This window comes from Xenopus tropicalis, chromosome 5 (genome assembly GCF_000004195.4).
Source record: "Xenopus tropicalis strain Nigerian chromosome 5, UCB_Xtro_10.0, whole genome shotgun sequence".
NCBI classification, from domain to species: Eukaryota; Metazoa; Chordata; class Amphibia; order Anura; family Pipidae; genus Xenopus; species Xenopus tropicalis.
The window spans coordinates 63205118-63223801 of record NC_030681.2 but is presented as its reverse complement, the minus strand read 5'-3'; the positions used below and the strand labels follow the sequence as shown (position 1 = coordinate 63223801).

The 18684-nt window shown below is 40.4% G+C and overlaps 1 protein-coding gene across 1 annotated transcript in view; it reads left to right on the top strand.

Moving 5' to 3' along the window:
* The first annotated feature begins 208 nt into the window (after positions 1–208).
* The window catches only part of txlnb (taxilin beta), a 135758-nt gene continuing 117282 nt past the window's right edge, over positions 209–18684 (top strand). Inside the window, exon 1 of the mRNA XM_018094300.2 lies at positions 209–291. The gene's annotated coding sequence lies outside the window, so the exon portion shown is untranslated. The remainder of the gene's footprint in view (positions 292–18684) is intronic.

Below are 18684 nucleotides of genomic sequence, written 5' to 3'. Positions count from 1 at the left end.
GTTGAGGTAATTTAAAAAAAAAATGGTGCCTTTCAAACCAGCACACAGAGGTAATGCTCAGGATGCAAGCTTGATTTCCAGAATCTCAACACTTGGAGCAAATTGATAAGTTTGCAAGTTTGTCTATTCTGTGAGCTGTGCTAATGCAATGCTAGTTGGAGCAGACACCAGTTGCAGGTAATTAGGTAATTACTGGGCATGACAGTATTCAGCTGTAGGTAATGGGGTAGGTAGGCTCCCTTCCCCTTTCCTTCCCTCCTGGCTGTGAGGATGAAGCCCCAGGAGTATGAGGTAAGGTCTTTGTGTTACACTTATGTTCTGGTGCCTTAAGTTGCTGTTATTTCCCTTCATACTGCTTCTCATACAGAGTTGGGCTAGTCTGTTTAGGCTAGGGAACTGGTGTCTGCAATATGTATATGTAACCTGGTTCAGCCAGTGTGTACATTGGGATATGTGCTAGCCTGGAATAGGCAGCATAGCACTTGGCTCTGTAGCAGAATCTTTATGGGCCAGATTATTATTATAAGAGCCTACTGAATGTATATGTTTAATCATTTCAGTAGTTGCCATGCATAATATACCATCCATGCTGAATGTATGTTAAATCATTTCAGTGGTTGCTATGGGCAATATACCATCTATGCTGAATGTATATGTTAAATCATTTCAGTGGTTGTTATGGGCAATATACCATCTATGCTGAATGTAAATTAAATTGTTTCAGAAATATACCATCTATGCTGTATGTATAGGTTAAAACATATTAGCGGGTAATATTCCATGTAATTCTGAATGTATAGGTTCAAACACTTGAGTGGTCCTCATGCTGGGTAATATGCCATTTAAACTGATATGTATGTTAAAACACGTCAGTGGTTGCCTGTCAGGCTTAGATAACTAACAATTTGAATGTATATGTTGCAGCATTTTAGCGGTACTGTGTGTTGTAGGCTAAGGCAATGTCCATACTATATTATGATTCAGTGGGGTCATATTGGCTTATGCAGCTTCCAGGTAAGTATGGGTAACATTATCACTGACAGTGACCCTGTATCATGTTTATTTAAACAACATTCAATTTGGTTAAAAGCATAGTTTCTATTGAAATGGGCTGTTTGGGTATTGCTCACCCAGTGACTATGGCCTATGTATAAGCAACAGCCAAGCTGGATAATGTTTGCATGTTAATGCAGTCCCTACGTATTATTTGTTTTTAAGGTAGTGGTCAACTGACTTAAGGGTACAACCAAGCAGAATTGTTGTTGTATATGTATTATATCTAACAGGTGTTGCGTGCAGGTATTATACTGTATATTTGTATAAGCTAAATTCTGAAGGGGGCAGCAACACAGTGTATATGTATTTTTCTCTTCTTTCAATTCAGGACCAATACAAATGGCAAAGACTGTGTTTAAGTAGGATACACTGGTCTGAAACCAGCAGCCATCTTGGCAACACTCAAGGTGCAGAAAGGTATTACACACTACGTATGCACTGGCATGCTACAGATGTTCATATTATATGTGTATGTGTTTTATGTGACTAAACTCGGAGTTATAGCCTTACTGTAGACACAGTAGTCATGTGTTATCTTCCAGTTGCGTTATGGTTTTCAGACCTGTTAGGTGCTGGTTATTCTCAAGACTAGCAGTGGGAGGATTAAGTGTTATAAATGTTTATCACTCTTTAAATTGCCAGGGCTTCTGATCTGGCAGATACCTCTAGGAACAAGGAGCCTCGGCTCAGAGGAACATGGCTCACAATGCCTTGTAGGTTTCCATGGTTATCCATATGGCAGGGCATTATGCTAGAAGCCTGAACAATAGGGCTCTGTATGGTCAATAATTAACATTCCCTGGCACTGGACACTGTATTCAGTCGGTGCATTGGTTTTAAGAACTTCTTGTATATGTGACTACAGAGATAGTAATCTGTATAGGCAACTATGGCCATGACTAGTACATAATTTTCAGGCCTTGCTGTTGGGGTAGGTAGTAGGATAGGCCTGTCCAGTATCCTTGGTCAGGTACATAGAGGGGCCAGTTAGCACTGAGTTTAGGCTCAGAGGCCACATGTTAACAACTGTCACATTTAGAATCTTAGAAGGGTGCTTGGACCATCAGCAGGCTAAGGCTATGGGACAGACCCATGGGCTAGTGGCCTATGGGCTTGAGCACTGTGATACTGTTACATAGTTACATAGGGTTGAAAAAAGACCATTGTCCATCAAGTTCAACCCATCCGAGTAAACCCAGCACACAACCTATACTAACCAATCTATACACTCACATACATAAACTATATATATACAACCAGTAATACTAACTGTAGATATTAGTATCACAATAGCCTTGGATATTCTGCTTGTTCAAAAACTCATCCAGGCCCCTCTTAAAGGCATTAACAGAGTCTGCCATTACCACATCACTAGGAAGGGCATTCCACAGCCTCACTGCCCTCACCGTGAAAAACCACCTACGCTGCTTCAAATGGAAGCTCTGTTCCTCTAATCTATAGGGGTGACCTCTGGTGCGCTGATTGTTTTTATGGGAAAAAAGAACATCCCCCAACTGCCTATAATCCCCTCTAATGTACTTGTACAGAGTAATCCTGTCCCCTCGCAAGCTGTTGGTATGGGTCAGTTTCCTTTTATATCTACAGGTGGATTACTTTATGTTCACTTACCTAGATTTTATCCTTTCATTTCTGGGTCTTCACTTCCTGTTGGTGCCCTTATTTTAGAGCATGCAAATGAGTCATAGGTTCTAGATCCCATCTTCATGATGAAATCTATTCTTCTTTTTAGGGTATATATCCTCATAGGTAAGAGTGCATTTCTGCAAATGCTAGTCTGGTGGGCATGTATTACTGCTGGACCCCCATTCTATTTTGTGCAGATCCTGTAGTGCCATCCAAATTATGCTTGGACAGGATACCAGGAGTGTAGGGTTAGGATCAGTTTCAACCTTGTCTGAAGGTTCCCCTATGCTGTTTCCTCACAGAGGCAGGCACTGTTCACTTCCAGTGGTGGCATGTAGTCTCTGGGGGTTAGTATCTGCAAACCATTTGTTAATTACGTGTGGTAGGTATCAAACTGGCCACTTGGTAGGCTTTTGTGTAGGGCACCATCTTAGAGCCTATGGGACTGACAAGGCTCTTGACTGGTTGGATTTGCTGGGTTAGTTTCCCTGGGTGTCTCATGCTTAGCTAGATTTTTCCCAACTGGACTCATGGGTTTGGGGTCTAGGACATGGGCAAGCCCTTATGCACTCTGTAGACATCAGGGGGAGTGACATATTATCTACAAGATGCGTATGTTTTGCAGGGGAAAACAAGAAGGCTATGTGTAATAGCTTGTCCTGGTCTGATACAGGTGGAATGTCATTGACTGTTTTGTTTTTTTTTCCCCTGCTAAGTCTTTTCCTCAGGTGTTTACTACTTTACTATCCTCCTTTGGTCCTCTTTCCCCAGATGTGGGTTGCACACTCGGTATTATTATTTTGGTGTGGGCTTTACCTTTATAGAGTTCTAGTTGTTACTCTGGCGATTCACACAGCTCAATCCTCTTTTATTTCAGCCCTGATTCCTGGGCAGATATAGAGTAGAGTTCACAGGTTTATACCAGGTACTTGTTTCTACACCCCACGGTGGGGTTTTCACTTGGTTTGGGATGTATCTGGAATAGATTCATATTCTGGGATCCAGACTTCCTTCCTTTGTGGAACTTTTACCCTCCCAATTAGGGATATTAGCTTGCTGTGTCCCAGTAAGTGTTGACATGGAGTGGCCAGGGAATAAGGCAAATTGTATCATGCTTACCATGATTTTCCTTTCCTGGCCACTCCATGTCAAGATTCCCACCCTTTTTTCGGTAGCTTCTAGAAACTCATTACTAGACACCGGAGTGGAGGTAGGGTTGGTATTTTAAAGCTTTGGGGAGGGTCCTTCTGATGGGAGCAGAGGGGAGGGGCTATCCCGGTAAGTGTTGACATGGAGTGGCCAGGAAAGGAAAATCACGGTAAGTAAGATACAATTTTCCGAAAATACACATTCTGACAAAACAAGCATGCATAAATACATCTTTCTACCACAAACTACTAAACTAGAAAGCTATGCTAAACAGAACGGTTTTTATAACATTTCTGAAAATTGTCACAAAGCTTGCATTTTGCCGCATTATGTAGCCCCACATTTCGTAATGTACTAACATAAAACATTCTAAATATGAACACCAGGGGTCTACTGGACAGTTTGATGTCCTATATGCATAAATTTACCAAACTATGTGGGGTACAGAGGAAGCCAAATTGAAATACAGCAGACAAAATGTCCATGTGCAAAGACAAGTAACAAAGAACAATGTGAAATGCAGTAAAATTGCTACAATCCAAAAAAAAAATCACTAAAACCAATGTTTTTTTTTCCTAGTGATACTGGATCTGCAGTCAGAATTACAGTTTGAGTATTTTGGTTTGGGCAAATTAGTTTTACAGACAAAATCAAGCAATCAACAACTATGTTGCACAAATGCACCAAAATCACAGAAAATGTAATAAAAACACCAAAATAATACACAAAAAGTATTGCTCAGTGCAGTTAGCGAATACGCTATCCGAAATGGCAACAAAACATTTTTTTAAGGCAAGAATAAAAATGATGCAATAAATGTAAACAAGGCACCTGGGCCAGAAGGAATACACCCTCGGGTACTGAGAGAGCTAGGGGCAGAATTGCAGTGGCCCTTGTTTCTGATATTCTCAGACTCTCTCATCAGGTATGGTACCTAGGGATTGGAAGAAGGCGAATGTCATTCCCATATTTAAAAAGGGAGTAAGATCTCAGCCTGGCAATTATAGGCCTGTAAAGTTTGACATCCGTGGTGGGTAAGTTATTTGAAGGCTTGTTAAGGGATCACATACAAAATTATGTAGTGGAGAATGGCATTATGAGCAGTAATCAGCATGGCTTTATGAAGGACAGGTCATGTCAGACCAAATTAATTGCTTTTTATGATGAGGTAAGTAAGAAGCTGGACAGTGGGGATGCAGTAGATATAATCTATTTGGATTTTGCCAAAGCATTTGATACCGTTCCCCACAAACGACTGCTTTCTATGCTAAGGTCTATTGGTCTTAGTGAAGTCATTTGCACATGGATAGAAAACTGGCTACAGGATCGGGTACAGAGGGTGGTTGTTAATGGCACATTCTCTACTTGGAATAAGGTTCTCTGGGGTCCCTCAGGGTTCTGTACTGGGTCCACTTTTGTTTAATTGTATTGTATTATGAGTAATGTATCAGTGTTTGCAGATGACACAAAACTCTGCAGACCAGTCAATTCTATCCAGGATGTGACATCCCTGCAGCAGGATCTTGACCAACTGGCAATCTGGGCAGCTAAGTGGCAGATGAGATTTAATGTGGATAAATGTAAGGTCATGCACCTGGGATGTAAAAATATGCAAGCCCCATATACTAGGCAAATCCATAATGGAGAAGGACCTTGGAGTCCTTGTAGATAATAAACTTGGCTGTAGCAAGCAATGCCAGGCAGCAGCTGCAAGGGCAAACAAGGTTTTGAGCTGTATTAAAAGGGGTATAGATTCACGGGAGGAGGGGGTTATTCTTCCCCTTTACAGAGCGCTGGTAAGGCCCCATCTAGAATATGCTGTTCAGTTTTGGTCTCCAGTGCTCAAACGGGACATTACTGAGTTAGAGAGGGTCCAGAGAAGGGCAACTAAGCTGGTAAAGGGTATGGAAAGTCTCAGTTATGAAGAAAGACTGTCCAAGCTGGGTCTGTTTACACTGGAGAAGAGGCGCTTAAGAGGTGACATGATAACTATGTATAAATATATAAGGGGATCATATAATAACCTTTCTAATGTTTTATTTACCAGTAGGTCCTTCCAACGAACACGAGGGCACCCACTCCGTTTAGAAGAAGGGAGGTTCCATTTAAATATTCGGAAAGGATTTTTTACAGTGAGAGCTGTGAAGTTGTGGAATTCCCTCCCCGAATCAGTCGTGCTGGCTGATACATTATATAACTTTAAGAAGGGGCTGGATGGATTCTTAGCAAGTGAAGGAATACAGGGTTATGGGAGATAGCTCTTAGTACTAGTTGATCCAGGGACTGGTCCGATTGCCATCTTGGAGTCAGGAAGGAATTTTTTCCCCTCTGCGGCAAATTAGAGAGGCTTCAGATGTTTTTTTTTGCCTTCCTCTGGATCAACTAGTAGTTAGGCAGGTTATATATAGGCATTATGGTTGAACTTGATGGACGTATGTCTTTTTTCAACCCAACTTACAATGTTACTTTGTTACTATGTGATGCGATAAAAAAAAATTACAAAATTACATAAGTGTGTAAGTGTGTGTGTACACTAGGTAAAATGTGTTTTGTGTGAGTGCTGTGAATGTGTGAAACCCCCCAAAATGTATGTGTTTGTGTGTAAAGTGTGAGTATAAGTGTGTATTAGTGCATTATGTGTGTGTGTGTATGTGTGTTTTTTAACACTTACCTGGGACAAGCAGTCACACAGATCCTTTGGAGGTGGGAGGAGGACCCAGGAGCCGAGCTGCAGCTTCTCCCTGCCATCGTGAGTCTTCAGAGGGAGGGGGATAGCGCCCCAGGGGCCACTCGTTTCTCGCCTCTGCACGTTGGCTAGGGGCTAGGGAACGAGCAGGGAGCAAAGGAGCGGCTTGAAAAGCCGCTCCTCCGCTCCCAAACCCGGAAGTGCAGCAGGACATAGAATCTACATCCTGTGGCACTTAGAATCTACGTCCTGTGTATAAAAGTACCTATGTCCTGTTGCACTTAAAGGGTTAATCTATTTGCAAACACTTTGGCAAGGATTTTATAATCAATGTTAAGTAAGGTAATAGGCCTTCAGTTTTCGGTCGGTCTTGTCGCCTTCCTTAGGAAAAAGAGAAATTACCCCTTTTTTTCCAGGAGGGTGGCAGCTTTTAACAAAAAAACACTTGTTAAAAGGACATGAAAGATCATCTGTTAAAATATCCCAAAACCGCACATAAAACTCAATGGGTATCCCATTTGCTTAGGAAACTTTTTTTCTTTTAAAACTCTGTATAGTGTCAAATAGCTCTTTCTTTGTGATAAAAATCATTAAGGCAGTTTGCCAAATCATAGTGACATACTAAGTTAGGTTGAAAAAAGACGTACGTCCATCATGATTTAAAACAGTAATATCGTTATGAGCACCTGGTACATTTCTCATTTTCTTCAACATGCTGGACTCTGGTCTTAAAAATATTTTTTGCTTTCTTCTCCAGAGAATTTGTAATACTTTGTTTAAAAATAGAAATTTCTTTCTCAACATCACAACTGATATATTTAAACGTATAGAGGGTTTGCAACTGGGTGTTTAAATTTTCATAAAACTTTTTCCTTTTGCATTCTGTACCCCAAGCTTTATAAAATAGAGCTTAATTCTTTCTTTAACAATTTCCCACCATGTTGAAAATATCAGTGTTGTGCACATTTTCCTGCTTTAAAAACCAGTGTTAAAATCATCATAAATATTCTCATCTTTGAGCAAGGTGGCATTTAGTTTCCAGAAACCCCTTCCCACCTTTTGCTCGGCCGGACTTAATATATTAAAACATACAGCTTTCAAAGGTGTAAAAGATTTGTATATAAAAAAAATAATCAAGTCTGGAATAATAAGTATTGCTTTTCCAAGTGATTCTCTTTTCCATGGTATTTTGGTATTCCATCTTGGTATAAACACATAAAAATATCTTTATACTTAAAATCACTCATAATATTTTTAAAAGAATTGCCATAAAAACATATAACATTTCAAACAGTTCAATACATTCTTTTGGCTCTGGTGAAACATACACATTTAAAAAATTCCATAAAACACCAGCGATAAAAACAGATACAAACAAAGCCATTCCTGGTAAAATTTCTTGCACACTCTGTATCTTAACCTCCCCTGAAACAGCACCCCCATACCTGTTCACATTAGATCCAGACCACGCAGCATAATTCATAATAGTCGCCCATTAAAATATAAATAGTTGTAATTAATAATAGTTGCCCATGTATGGAATGGCACATCCTTGCAGGAATAAAACACTAAAAGTCGCTAAAAAATTAAAAACAGTCACTCTTCACAGATGGCTCTGAATACTGAGGACATTAAAAGAAAGACCTTTTAAAACAGCCATGGTGAGATAAAAAGAAAGTTCTTAATTGGGACTTAGTGTCCATGCTGCTCCCTGAAGGATAAAAACCCAGAACTTCTGACAAATTTGGCACAGAAGCCAAAAAATCTGAGCATGGGGAAGCCCGTCTTGCTGGGATTTCTTCTCCCTGTGAAGAATCACTGGAGATGTTTTTGAACAGCAGAGACGTGGTCTCTGCTTTCTCAGGCAGTATTGCAACAGCTGCTTTAGCAATATTGGCATAGGATTTCTTCCTCTTGCTTGACCACTGGTGACTGCGTATGCATAGGCGGAGGGTGACTTTTTTGTTTGGGGAGGCTAAAGATGGCCCATACACAGACTGACCTACAGCTAATGTGAGACTTAGTGGATTCGCTGCTGGCATAAAAAGTTAACCTCCCAATTACCTCTTGCCGTTCCCACTGACTCCCAGGGATACTGTACAAAAGTGCGGGTGGGGGTGCTTTTTTTTTACCCTAAAATGCTTAGGATGTAAAAGTATTCATACGTGCACTTCTGTTAGGGGATCTGCAAACATTTGTGTTTGTGATCAGTTAGCTTAAAGGGGTAGTTCGCATTCGAATTCACTTTTATTTTTAATGGTTTTTCAGTTATTTAGCTTTTTGTTCAGCAGCTCTCCATTTGGTATTTCAGCAGCTATCTGGTTGCTAGGGTCTTATTTACCCTAGCAACCAAGTAGTGGTTTAAACAAGAGATGGGAGAGTTATGAATAGTTAAGGGGCCTACTTGGAAAAATAAGTAATACAAAATTATAATACTAATAAAATTGTAGCCTCACAGAGCAATATTTTTTGGCCCCCATTTGAAATCTGGAAAGAGGCAGAAGAGAAAGGCAAATTATTCAAAAAAATGAATTAGGAAGACCAATTGCAAAGTTGCTAGGAATAGGCCATTTTATAACATGCTAAAGGTTAACTTAAAAGTAAACCTCCCCTTTTAGATGTGTTTATGTTAGTTTTATAGCAAGAAAGGCAGTGGGTACTGACTCCCCATTATATACAGTGAGACGCAGTCCGTATTTACAAAACCAGCACATTATATACAGTGAAACACAGTGGGTACGGACGGTAGATATTCAGGCCCTGGCACTATAACATCGGCACGGAAACACAACATTGGCCCCACTGTAACTTACTATCAATGAACAAAACAATGACAAAAAAAAAAAAAATAGCAAGTGCAAAAAACAACAACAAATATATAAACACACAATGAGCTTTTTCAGAGGGAAAGAGTTAACGTACCCTCCATCTCTTAGGGTAGGGGATAGATTATAAATTATTATAGATGTCAGGTCAGGCAAAAAACAATTTAATGTCAGCTTGTGATTCTTTAGAACTGTATAGTACCTGTGGGATGAAAACTGCAGCAAAAGTTGAGAGTTGGTTCTTAAGTAAAGTTTACAGCCTGCAGATTCTTCTTTTCAGTCTTCATTTCTGCACTGCTTCCAGTTTGTAAAATCTCCCGATCCCTGTGTGCATCTGTGCTCTGATTGGTCAATTTTACTGTCTGTCAAGAAAGCTGTGCTCTGATTGGAGAATCCACAAGATGAAAGATCCAATCGGAGCACAGCAAAACGGGCTTGCAAGAACAGATTTCCAGGACAGTGCAGAAACGGAGTAAGGTTTTTTGTTTTTGTTTTTTTTTTTTAATGTGCCAAGCAGGTTTGGGGAGGCTTAGCCTCCCCTAGCCTTATGGAAAATCCGCCTGTGTGCGTATGCTGTTTCTTTGGCTTTGATGCTGGAAGAAATTCAAGGGGTTCACCCAGACAGTACTGCAAATCCTCTGCAAGTTCACCCCCCTCCTCTCTCGCTCTGCCCAGTCTTTGGTGGCAGGTGCAGACTCCTCAGTTTATAAACCCCAAAGTGAGGACTCCTCCATGTCTTCCAAAATAGCAGACTCCTCCCTCTGGGCTGGAACTGGAGCTGGTGCTGGAACCTCTGCCATGGCAACACCAGGACACCTTTCATCAGAACCTCTTGCTTCAGGAACTGCCACTGGAACTGCTGTTTTGAAACCGCCATCTTCCATTTCATAATGAGAAGTCTCATTGACACCCTTTAAAAGTTCATGGTTACGATGTTGTTCAAGTTTTTTTAACAAAATCAGTTAAAGTTTTCTTCTTAACAAATTAAACCACATATACACCTCAAATATAATAATCTTGCAGAGACAAGATCATATCGGCTGTCAGCTGGAACAATCCTAATAGAAGCATTTTCACAATATATTCCAATCCTCTTTCTCCTCTCTTCTCCTTTTTAAACTCAATTCTCACAGAAGCATTGAACTCAAAACTTGAGCACAAATGGCTAGGACACAGAATGAATGTAGGGAGATCCTACCTCCTCACAAAACTTCACACATTGGCAGTGCACTCCGGGTCAACATAAAAAGCTGCAACAGTTGGTATTAAAATCGATCAACCTCTATTTGCACATCTAAAAAACACAGCTTGAGGTCTTGCGTGTTTCATGACAGTGCACTTCCTCAGAGACTTCTCTCCATTTCTTACACATAGGAAATATATGCCCATAAAATTACCATATCCAATGGCTTCTGTTACAAACATATACATATTCCATGAACTAATTAGATGTGCCTATTAGGTAGTTAATTGTTCACACAGCTTTATATCCTGAACTTTTCAGATAATCAGTTAAAAAAGAAACTACATACCATTACAATTACAATCCTTTAGATAAATACATTGTTGCAGCATATTAATCAAACTATGAATTGCTTTCAAAAGTAACGGCTTATATCAAATGTTAAATTCAGCCCTTGAAGTTGCCTTGTGCACAGTTTATAAATCCACTTCACCTCTGCCAGTAACCATTTCGATTGTATATCGCCCCCTCTAGGTCCTGCGGTCACTTTTTCAATTCCCTGCAGTTTCACATACCCTACATTACCATTACTGCACTCACTAAAGTGCCTAGAGACTGTTGTTGTTTCACTTCTTGATTTTATTAAGTTTAAATGTTCCCTAGCCTTCTCCTTAAGTGGTCTGGTGGTACAGCCAACGTATTGCTTTAAACATCTTGTGCAGGTAAGCAGGTATACAACTGACTTAGTATTGCAGTTTATATATCTCCTTATGTCATAACGCTTATTTGTCACACTGCATACAAAAAAATCCGTGACATGCACTGCTGTGCACGTCACACACTGTGGGTGTGCCTGAGATTGCAACAGATGTTGAGGTGGGAGCAGCGAGTGACCCTTTCTCTTCAGGTGACATGAAAAAAAAGGAATTTAAGCCTAGCCAGCTGGTACTTGAGGAAACCTTAGGAAAGAGCAGGCAAACATCTACTGTATCTGGACTTTTCTGAGTCTTCTTAAAAATGTTTCACCACTTATCCGAGTGGATTCTTCAGTTTAAATGAATGGTAGGGAATTCCCTGGCATTTAAACCCCCGAGGGTAGTACTTAGTTTCAATGCAAGGGTTTAAAAGTCAGGGAATTTCCTACCACTCATTTAAACTGAAGAAGCCAGATAAGTGGTGAAATGTTTTCAAGAAAAGTCCAGTTGTTAACCTTAATTCTGCTAGATACTGTATATCATAACCTGGATGAATGAGAATCTTTATAGACATCTGCTCCTAGATAGCCTGGAAAAGGGGTAAATATGGGTCTCCCACAGAGTCAGGGGTGTAGCAAAGCATTGCAAGGCAGCCCTGTGAGGTCTGCTATCCATGTGGAGATCTTTCCTCCCTGACCTTCCACTGACCCCAATGTTATTGCCATCCAGGATGCTCAGGAGGTTGTAGAAATGGCAGAGGTTGACTATACTGCCTTTCAAGCTCCCCCTCTCATTCCTGCTGAGGAACTTAAAAAGTTTCTTGAGAGCACCCTTGGTGAAGAAGAAGCTGCATATGGCTCTGTAAAAGTGGCATGATTTGCTTTTAATTATCTGTTCTGTGAGATCAGGGTCACATAAGAGGCCAAGAACAATGGAACAGCAGAATATCTCCATATAATTAAGTTCAACAAAAAGTGTTTGTCTCACCAGGCCTCTGTGGGGGCTAAAGGCAGTGCAATGCAGAGATTGAGGCATGAAATGAGGAGGTGCTTCATCTTGAATAAAGTCTGTTGGGCTCTTAGGACAAAGCCCTGCAGTGCAAATACATAGAAAAGAAAGAGGCTCTCTGCAATCAATGGATATTGATTACCCACCATGCAAGCAGGTAGTATTATTGGTCCAGGGGTAAAAGCTGCAAATGTATTGGAGGCAGATGCTACACCCCTGACTCTGTGGGAGACCCATATTTACCCCTTTTCCAGGCTATCTAGGAGCAGATGTTTGGCTGTCTATGAAGATTCTCATTCATCCAGGTTATGATATACAGTATCTAGCAGAATTAAGGCTAAAGCAACTGGACTTTTCTTGAAAACATTTCACCACTCATCTGGCTTCTTCAGTTTAAATGAGTGGTAGGGAATTCCCTGGCTTTTAAACCCTTGCATTGAAACTAAGTACTACCCTTCTGTTCTTTTCATGCTTTTGGTGCCTTTGTCCAAAGCCATATGCAGTTACTCTGTGATATGGATCATGGTTCATTTCTTCTATGCTTTGGAGAATAAGAAGGGGAACCCCCCCCAAAAAACCACATGCCTCCTTGGAGTGGACAGCACACGCACTGCGGATCTGGAGGCTATGTGGAACAGGGCCTTGTGCCTTTGTAATCCCCCAATCTCCATCTTAAGAACTGGTGGCTAGTCTCATTGCTCAGCACATACTATAATATTGTTTTCTGGTCTCAGATTTACATTTTGCTTAGAGGGCTGGTCTATCCCTTGCCATTCTCTCTAGATCAAGAGAAAGCATTTGACAGGGTGCATCACCAATGCCTCCTATGCATTCTGCAAGCTTATGGAGTGCTCTGTCTCAAAGAATTTCAGTGAACTTGAAGCGCATGTCCTCACTCGTCTTGGAAGATGGAAGGGTCTTAATAAAGTGTTTCTTCTGAGGGGAAGTTCCCTAGACTGGTTCAAGAATTTATCATTAATATCCAGAGAAGGTTACTGGACTTTCTCTGAATGGGAAAGCACCGGGTCTCTGCTGTGTTTCTAGCATCCCCTTGAGAACGGGGGGTGTTGGTAATTTTAACCTACCAGAACCTTACTATACAACAAGAATCTGAGACAAGGTTCTCAGTATATGAAATTATTTATTTATTTATTAATCAAACAAACAAACAAACACAGAGTCTTGTGGAAGTTATCCGCAACACAGAACAACAAATGAAATGTCACTAACAGCCTCCAATGAGACCATGAAGGTTTCAGTCTTTTATAGAAGATGACATACCTTATCTAAAAAGTATATGATACCCCTTTTACAACTTTCTGTGTGCTCTGTGGGTACAGCTGTGCAAATTACAAAGTGCATGTAGGGGCTTAGCTAGTCAGCACTATCATGTCTGGTCCTTGTAATTTTGTAAGATGTTATACTAGGCTTGCTATTCTTGCATATATAGTATATTTATATACCTTTATCTCCTACCTCACCTGCCTTGGGTTATCTTTTTATAGGGGACACTGGGGGATTTTATGTCCCTTTATACAGAACTTACCCGTCATAAGTGAGTGTTTCAATGGTGGGGGGGGACAGGGAATTGCGTGCATATGCTCCCAAGTGCATACTTTGTATCTCCAGCAGATACAAAGATACCCTACGCAGACTGGTCTCCATAGTGGTGTACTCTTGCATCCAGCTTTTATCACTAGGTAAGTAACATGGAATATGACTGGCAATTATTTGTCATTGAACCATGAAGGGTTGTATGTATGTATATCTTTATTTATAAAGCGCTACTTATTTACACAGCGCTGTACAGTAGAATACAGTAATACAAGCAGGGGGTTATTAAGATAATAGATAAATACAAAGTATAACAATAAATACAGATAGATACAAGATAAATACAGTTACAATAAGTTAAGAGTCAAAGACACAAGAGGATGGAAGTCCCTGCCCCGTAGAGCTTACAATCTATATGGGAGGGTAACTTACAGACACAAATAGGCAAATATAAGTGCTCTAGGTCACAGTGGGTGACACTACAATATAAGTGCTAGTTCCCAGGTCAGCTGCTGGGTGAGTGCTCCAAAAGGTAGTCTTTAAGTTCAGTTTTAAAAAGACTGAGGGAGGATTCTCTCCGGAGGAAATTCCAAATGTACGGGGCAGCAAGGCAGAAAGGTTTAAGGTGAGAAATAGCAGTAGTAGTGGGGGGCGCAACCAAACGATTGCTCTGCGAGGAACGAAGTCGACCAGGAATGTACGGAGACACAAGAGAAGAGATGTAGTGAGGAGCAGAGGAATGGAGGGCTTTGAAGGTTAAGAGAAGGAGTTTGTAAGATATTCTATGTTTAATAGGAAGCCACAATAAGGACTTTAGCAGGGGAAGGGCCAGAACTCTCCTGGATGAGAGGAGGAGAATTCTGGCAGCAGTATTTAATATAGACTGTAGGGGGGAAAGACGGGAGTTAGGGAGGCCGGTTACTAGCAGGTTACGGTTACAGTAGTCAAGTTTGGATAGGATGAGAGCATGCATGAGCAGCCTAGCTGTTGTAGTAGAAAGAAAGAGATGGATTTTGGCAATATTGCGTAAGAAAAAGTGACAGGTTTTGACAGTGGTGTTAATGTGGTCAGAGAAGGAGAGACTGGAGTCAAAGATCACCCCTAAACAACGCGCCGAATCGACAGGGTTGATGAGGGTGCCATCAATAGAGATAGAAAAGGGGGGGTAGGACAAGGCTTAGGCGGAAAGATCATTAGTTCAGTTTTTGTTACGTTCAGTTTGAGGTGGAGTTGGTTCATCCAATTAGAGATAGCCAGGAGGCAGTTAGAGATTTGACTCTCAGTTTCAATTGTTAACGAAGGGGCCGACAAATTTGGATATCATCAGCATACAGATGATATTTAAAGCCAAATGAATGGTTTAGATCTCCAAAAGACAGCATGTAGAGCCCAAGTACAGAGCCTTGTTGTACCCCCCCCCTTAAGAGGAACTGGAGATGAGGTTTTGTTAGCATAGGAGACAGTGAATGAACAGTTAGAGAGGTAAGAAGAGATCCAGGATGCAGCCTGACTACGGAGACCAATCGAATGCAGTATTTGCATCGGGAGGGAGTAGTCAACCATATCAAGTGCAGCCAAAAAAGTGACCTTTGGCTTTGGCAACCTGAAGATCGTTTGTAACTCTGCCCAACACTGTCTCAGTAGAGTGCGCAGGCCGAAGCAAAGGTTCAGAGTTGGTTCTTAGGTAAAGTTTACAGTCTGCAGATTCTCATTTTCAGTCTTTATTTCTGCACTGCCTTCAAAGAACATCCCCTATCTGTCTATAATCCCCTCTAAAGTACTTGTAAAGAGCAATCATGTCCCTTTCCAGAGAAAAAAACCCCAACCATGACAGTCTAACATCATAGTTTACTGTAAATCTTCCATCCCCTTTTGCAGCTCAGCTGCACATATCTGCACTCTCTCCAGCTCATTAATATCCTTTTTAAGGACTCAAGGCCAAAACTGCACTGCATACACAAGGTGAGACTTTTCCAGAGACCTATAAAGAGGCAAAATTGTTTTCATCCCTTGAGTCTATGGCCTTTTTATGCAAGACAGCACTTTATTTGCATTAGTAACCGCTGAATGACATTGCCTGGAATTAGACAACTTGTTATCTACAAAAATCTCCAGATCCTTCTCAATTAAGGAATCCCCCTCAAGACACTACCATTTAGTGTGTAACTCGCATTAAAAATATTTCTACCAAAGTGCATAATTTTGCACTTTTCAACATTGAACCTTATTTTATATTTTGCTGCCCAGTTTTCTAATTTTGTCAAATTGCTCTGCAAAATGGCAGCATCCTGCATCGAAGTTAGATTGTCAAAATTTAGTATCATCAGCTTCCCTACCTGATGTCAAACAAATTACCATTATTGGTGTAAACCACCTACAGTTGGGCGATATTGGGTAAATTTAGGCTAATTCATTTGTTTGGCCCTAGGGCGAAATGATCAAATAAAAACGGAAATGGGCGCAGTAGGTTCGGGCACGTTAAAAAATTTACCCGGAGTGGGGACCACATTGCCTCGTTTATGCAGTCCCCACTCCGACTAAATTTTTTAACCTGCCTGATCCATATCTGGCCGATTTCAGGCCAGGTATTGGTCGGGCAGGCCCGTCGTTTGTGCCCCTACACGGGCCGATAAGCTGCCGAATTGGTCTAAGGGACCAATATCGCCAGCTACAATCGGCCCTTGTATGGCCACCTTTAGTTCCTGCTAGTTAGATAATAACTTTTACAATTTACCATCTATGCATTAGCTTTACCTTAGATGTAGCCTCTAATGTGTTAGCTGCTATACTATGCTACCTTATACCTCTATTAAGGGTAACCTAACTTTGCAGGATCCATAATATGCATAATAACAGACCCATTTATATGCATAACTTGCCAATTTACTATCATAAAAACAGAAATGTATATCTTCCTATCAACGCAATGAAAGGTAAAAGGTGTCAAATAATTACAAGACAAGCAGTACCTGACAAAAAGAACTGCTTAACTGAAATTAGTATTGCAACAAACTGAATATATCACACTGAGAAGGTCCGAATGATGTAATCCTAAGGGGTTGCTAGATGATTATTAAAGGAGAAGGAAAGGTAAAAACTAAGTAAGCTTTATGAGAAAGGTCTATGTAAATACAGCCATAAGCACTCACAGAAACACTGCACTGAACCCTCTGTCAAAATAAACAATATTTCTTGTCTCTTTTTTTGTTCCTGTGCCAGAGTCTGCGCAGCTCTCTCCTGCTCCCCCCTCTCTCAAGAATGCTAAGAACTCCCTCCCCCCGTTAGGAATGTGTGATCTGAGCCATACAGCAGGAAGCTTCCTAATAGTCTTACAAACTGTGCATGTACAGGGGTATTGGTCTTGATGCAGGAGCGAGGCATTATGGGAATTTTCTTTACAGAGCTCAGCATTTTTTTTTCCTATGAGGCTTCTGATTATCTTAACAGGAGAAATATGAGGAGACTTAAGGGCACTGTTGAGAGAACTCAAAGTATGCCTGCAGCTTGAAATTAACTCTTTATTAGCCTTTCCTTCTCCTTTAAATGTTATATGGTGGACTGCTTTATGATCCCAGATAAATTAAAAAAAAAAAAAACTAAAAAATGGAAGGCTAACATTGTTCATGTATATGATATAGTCAAGGGGTGCTAAACCTAAATATATGAATATAGTAAACCTATATCTTGCGCCGACATACAAAGAAAAAAGATACAGTAAGCAGGCCCTGTATGATATATACTTGGCTGCTAAATTCTATATAAATACACAGATTGCAATTGCATTTTCACCCAGCCATATACAAGCTGAATGCTGTGAAACTGAAAGTGACATGGATTACCATCTAAGCAAATTTGCACCTGGGACAACTAACAAAGATTACTTTCAGTGTTCAGCCTGCAGCTAGCTGGAAAAATCTTACCACTGATTGGTTGCTATGGGTTACTGTCCAGGTGAAATCCGGCCAGTGTTTACAAATGAGCCCCACTGAGTCGGCACTATATGATGTAATTAAAAGGGGGCTGCTAAATTACATGGTCAGCCTAGTTTTAAGAATTTCCAGTTTTCTATTTTCTGACAATAAAAGTGCACTAAGGTCGTAAATCCTCTGGTAGTTAAAGGTTTCATCCAACCTTAGCCTACCCAAACAAAAAAATAATCACCCTCCACCTATATAAACTACTATTTTGCACATATTGGGACGGATTTACTTATCTACAAATTTTTGCTTCAGGAATCCTCGCCATGTCTCTTGCTTGCAACTACATCAAATGTGATTTTGTAATGAATACACACATTCATCAAAATGCGCATTTTCTGTATCAACAAAGGACGTTGGCGTTCTTTCATCAGCGATATTTTGATGGTGTGAAAATATGTTCATGAGTTTTCTTTAGCGTAACTTCCCTGGCACAAAAATTTGTTTTTTGTGATTCTACAATTGAGATATTTTACATATTCTAATTATATCAGGTCGGAACTGCTACTACCAAAACTTCCAATATTTTTATTCCCTGCTTTCTGTAAACAACTGTCACCTGTTTTATGCATTATACCTACTTATTAATAGTCCTCCTGACTTAGACTGTAGCTATATACATTGTAACTATATAACATTTTGGTTGATACATTTACTGCTGTTATACTTAAACGCCTTATTGATATTTTGTTACCTATTGGATTATACTGGGGATGCAGGCAGCTACCCTTAACTTCTTTACTGCCAGCCATTTTGGTCAAAGTGGAACTTGTATTGCCAGACAGTTTTTAAATATTTTGCACTGTTTCACTTTAGGGGCCTTTCCTCAGGGGGACTTTTAGTTTACCCAGGAAAACAATATATAATTTTTTTCAGGACAACCTATTCTTTCAAAATATGGTAGATT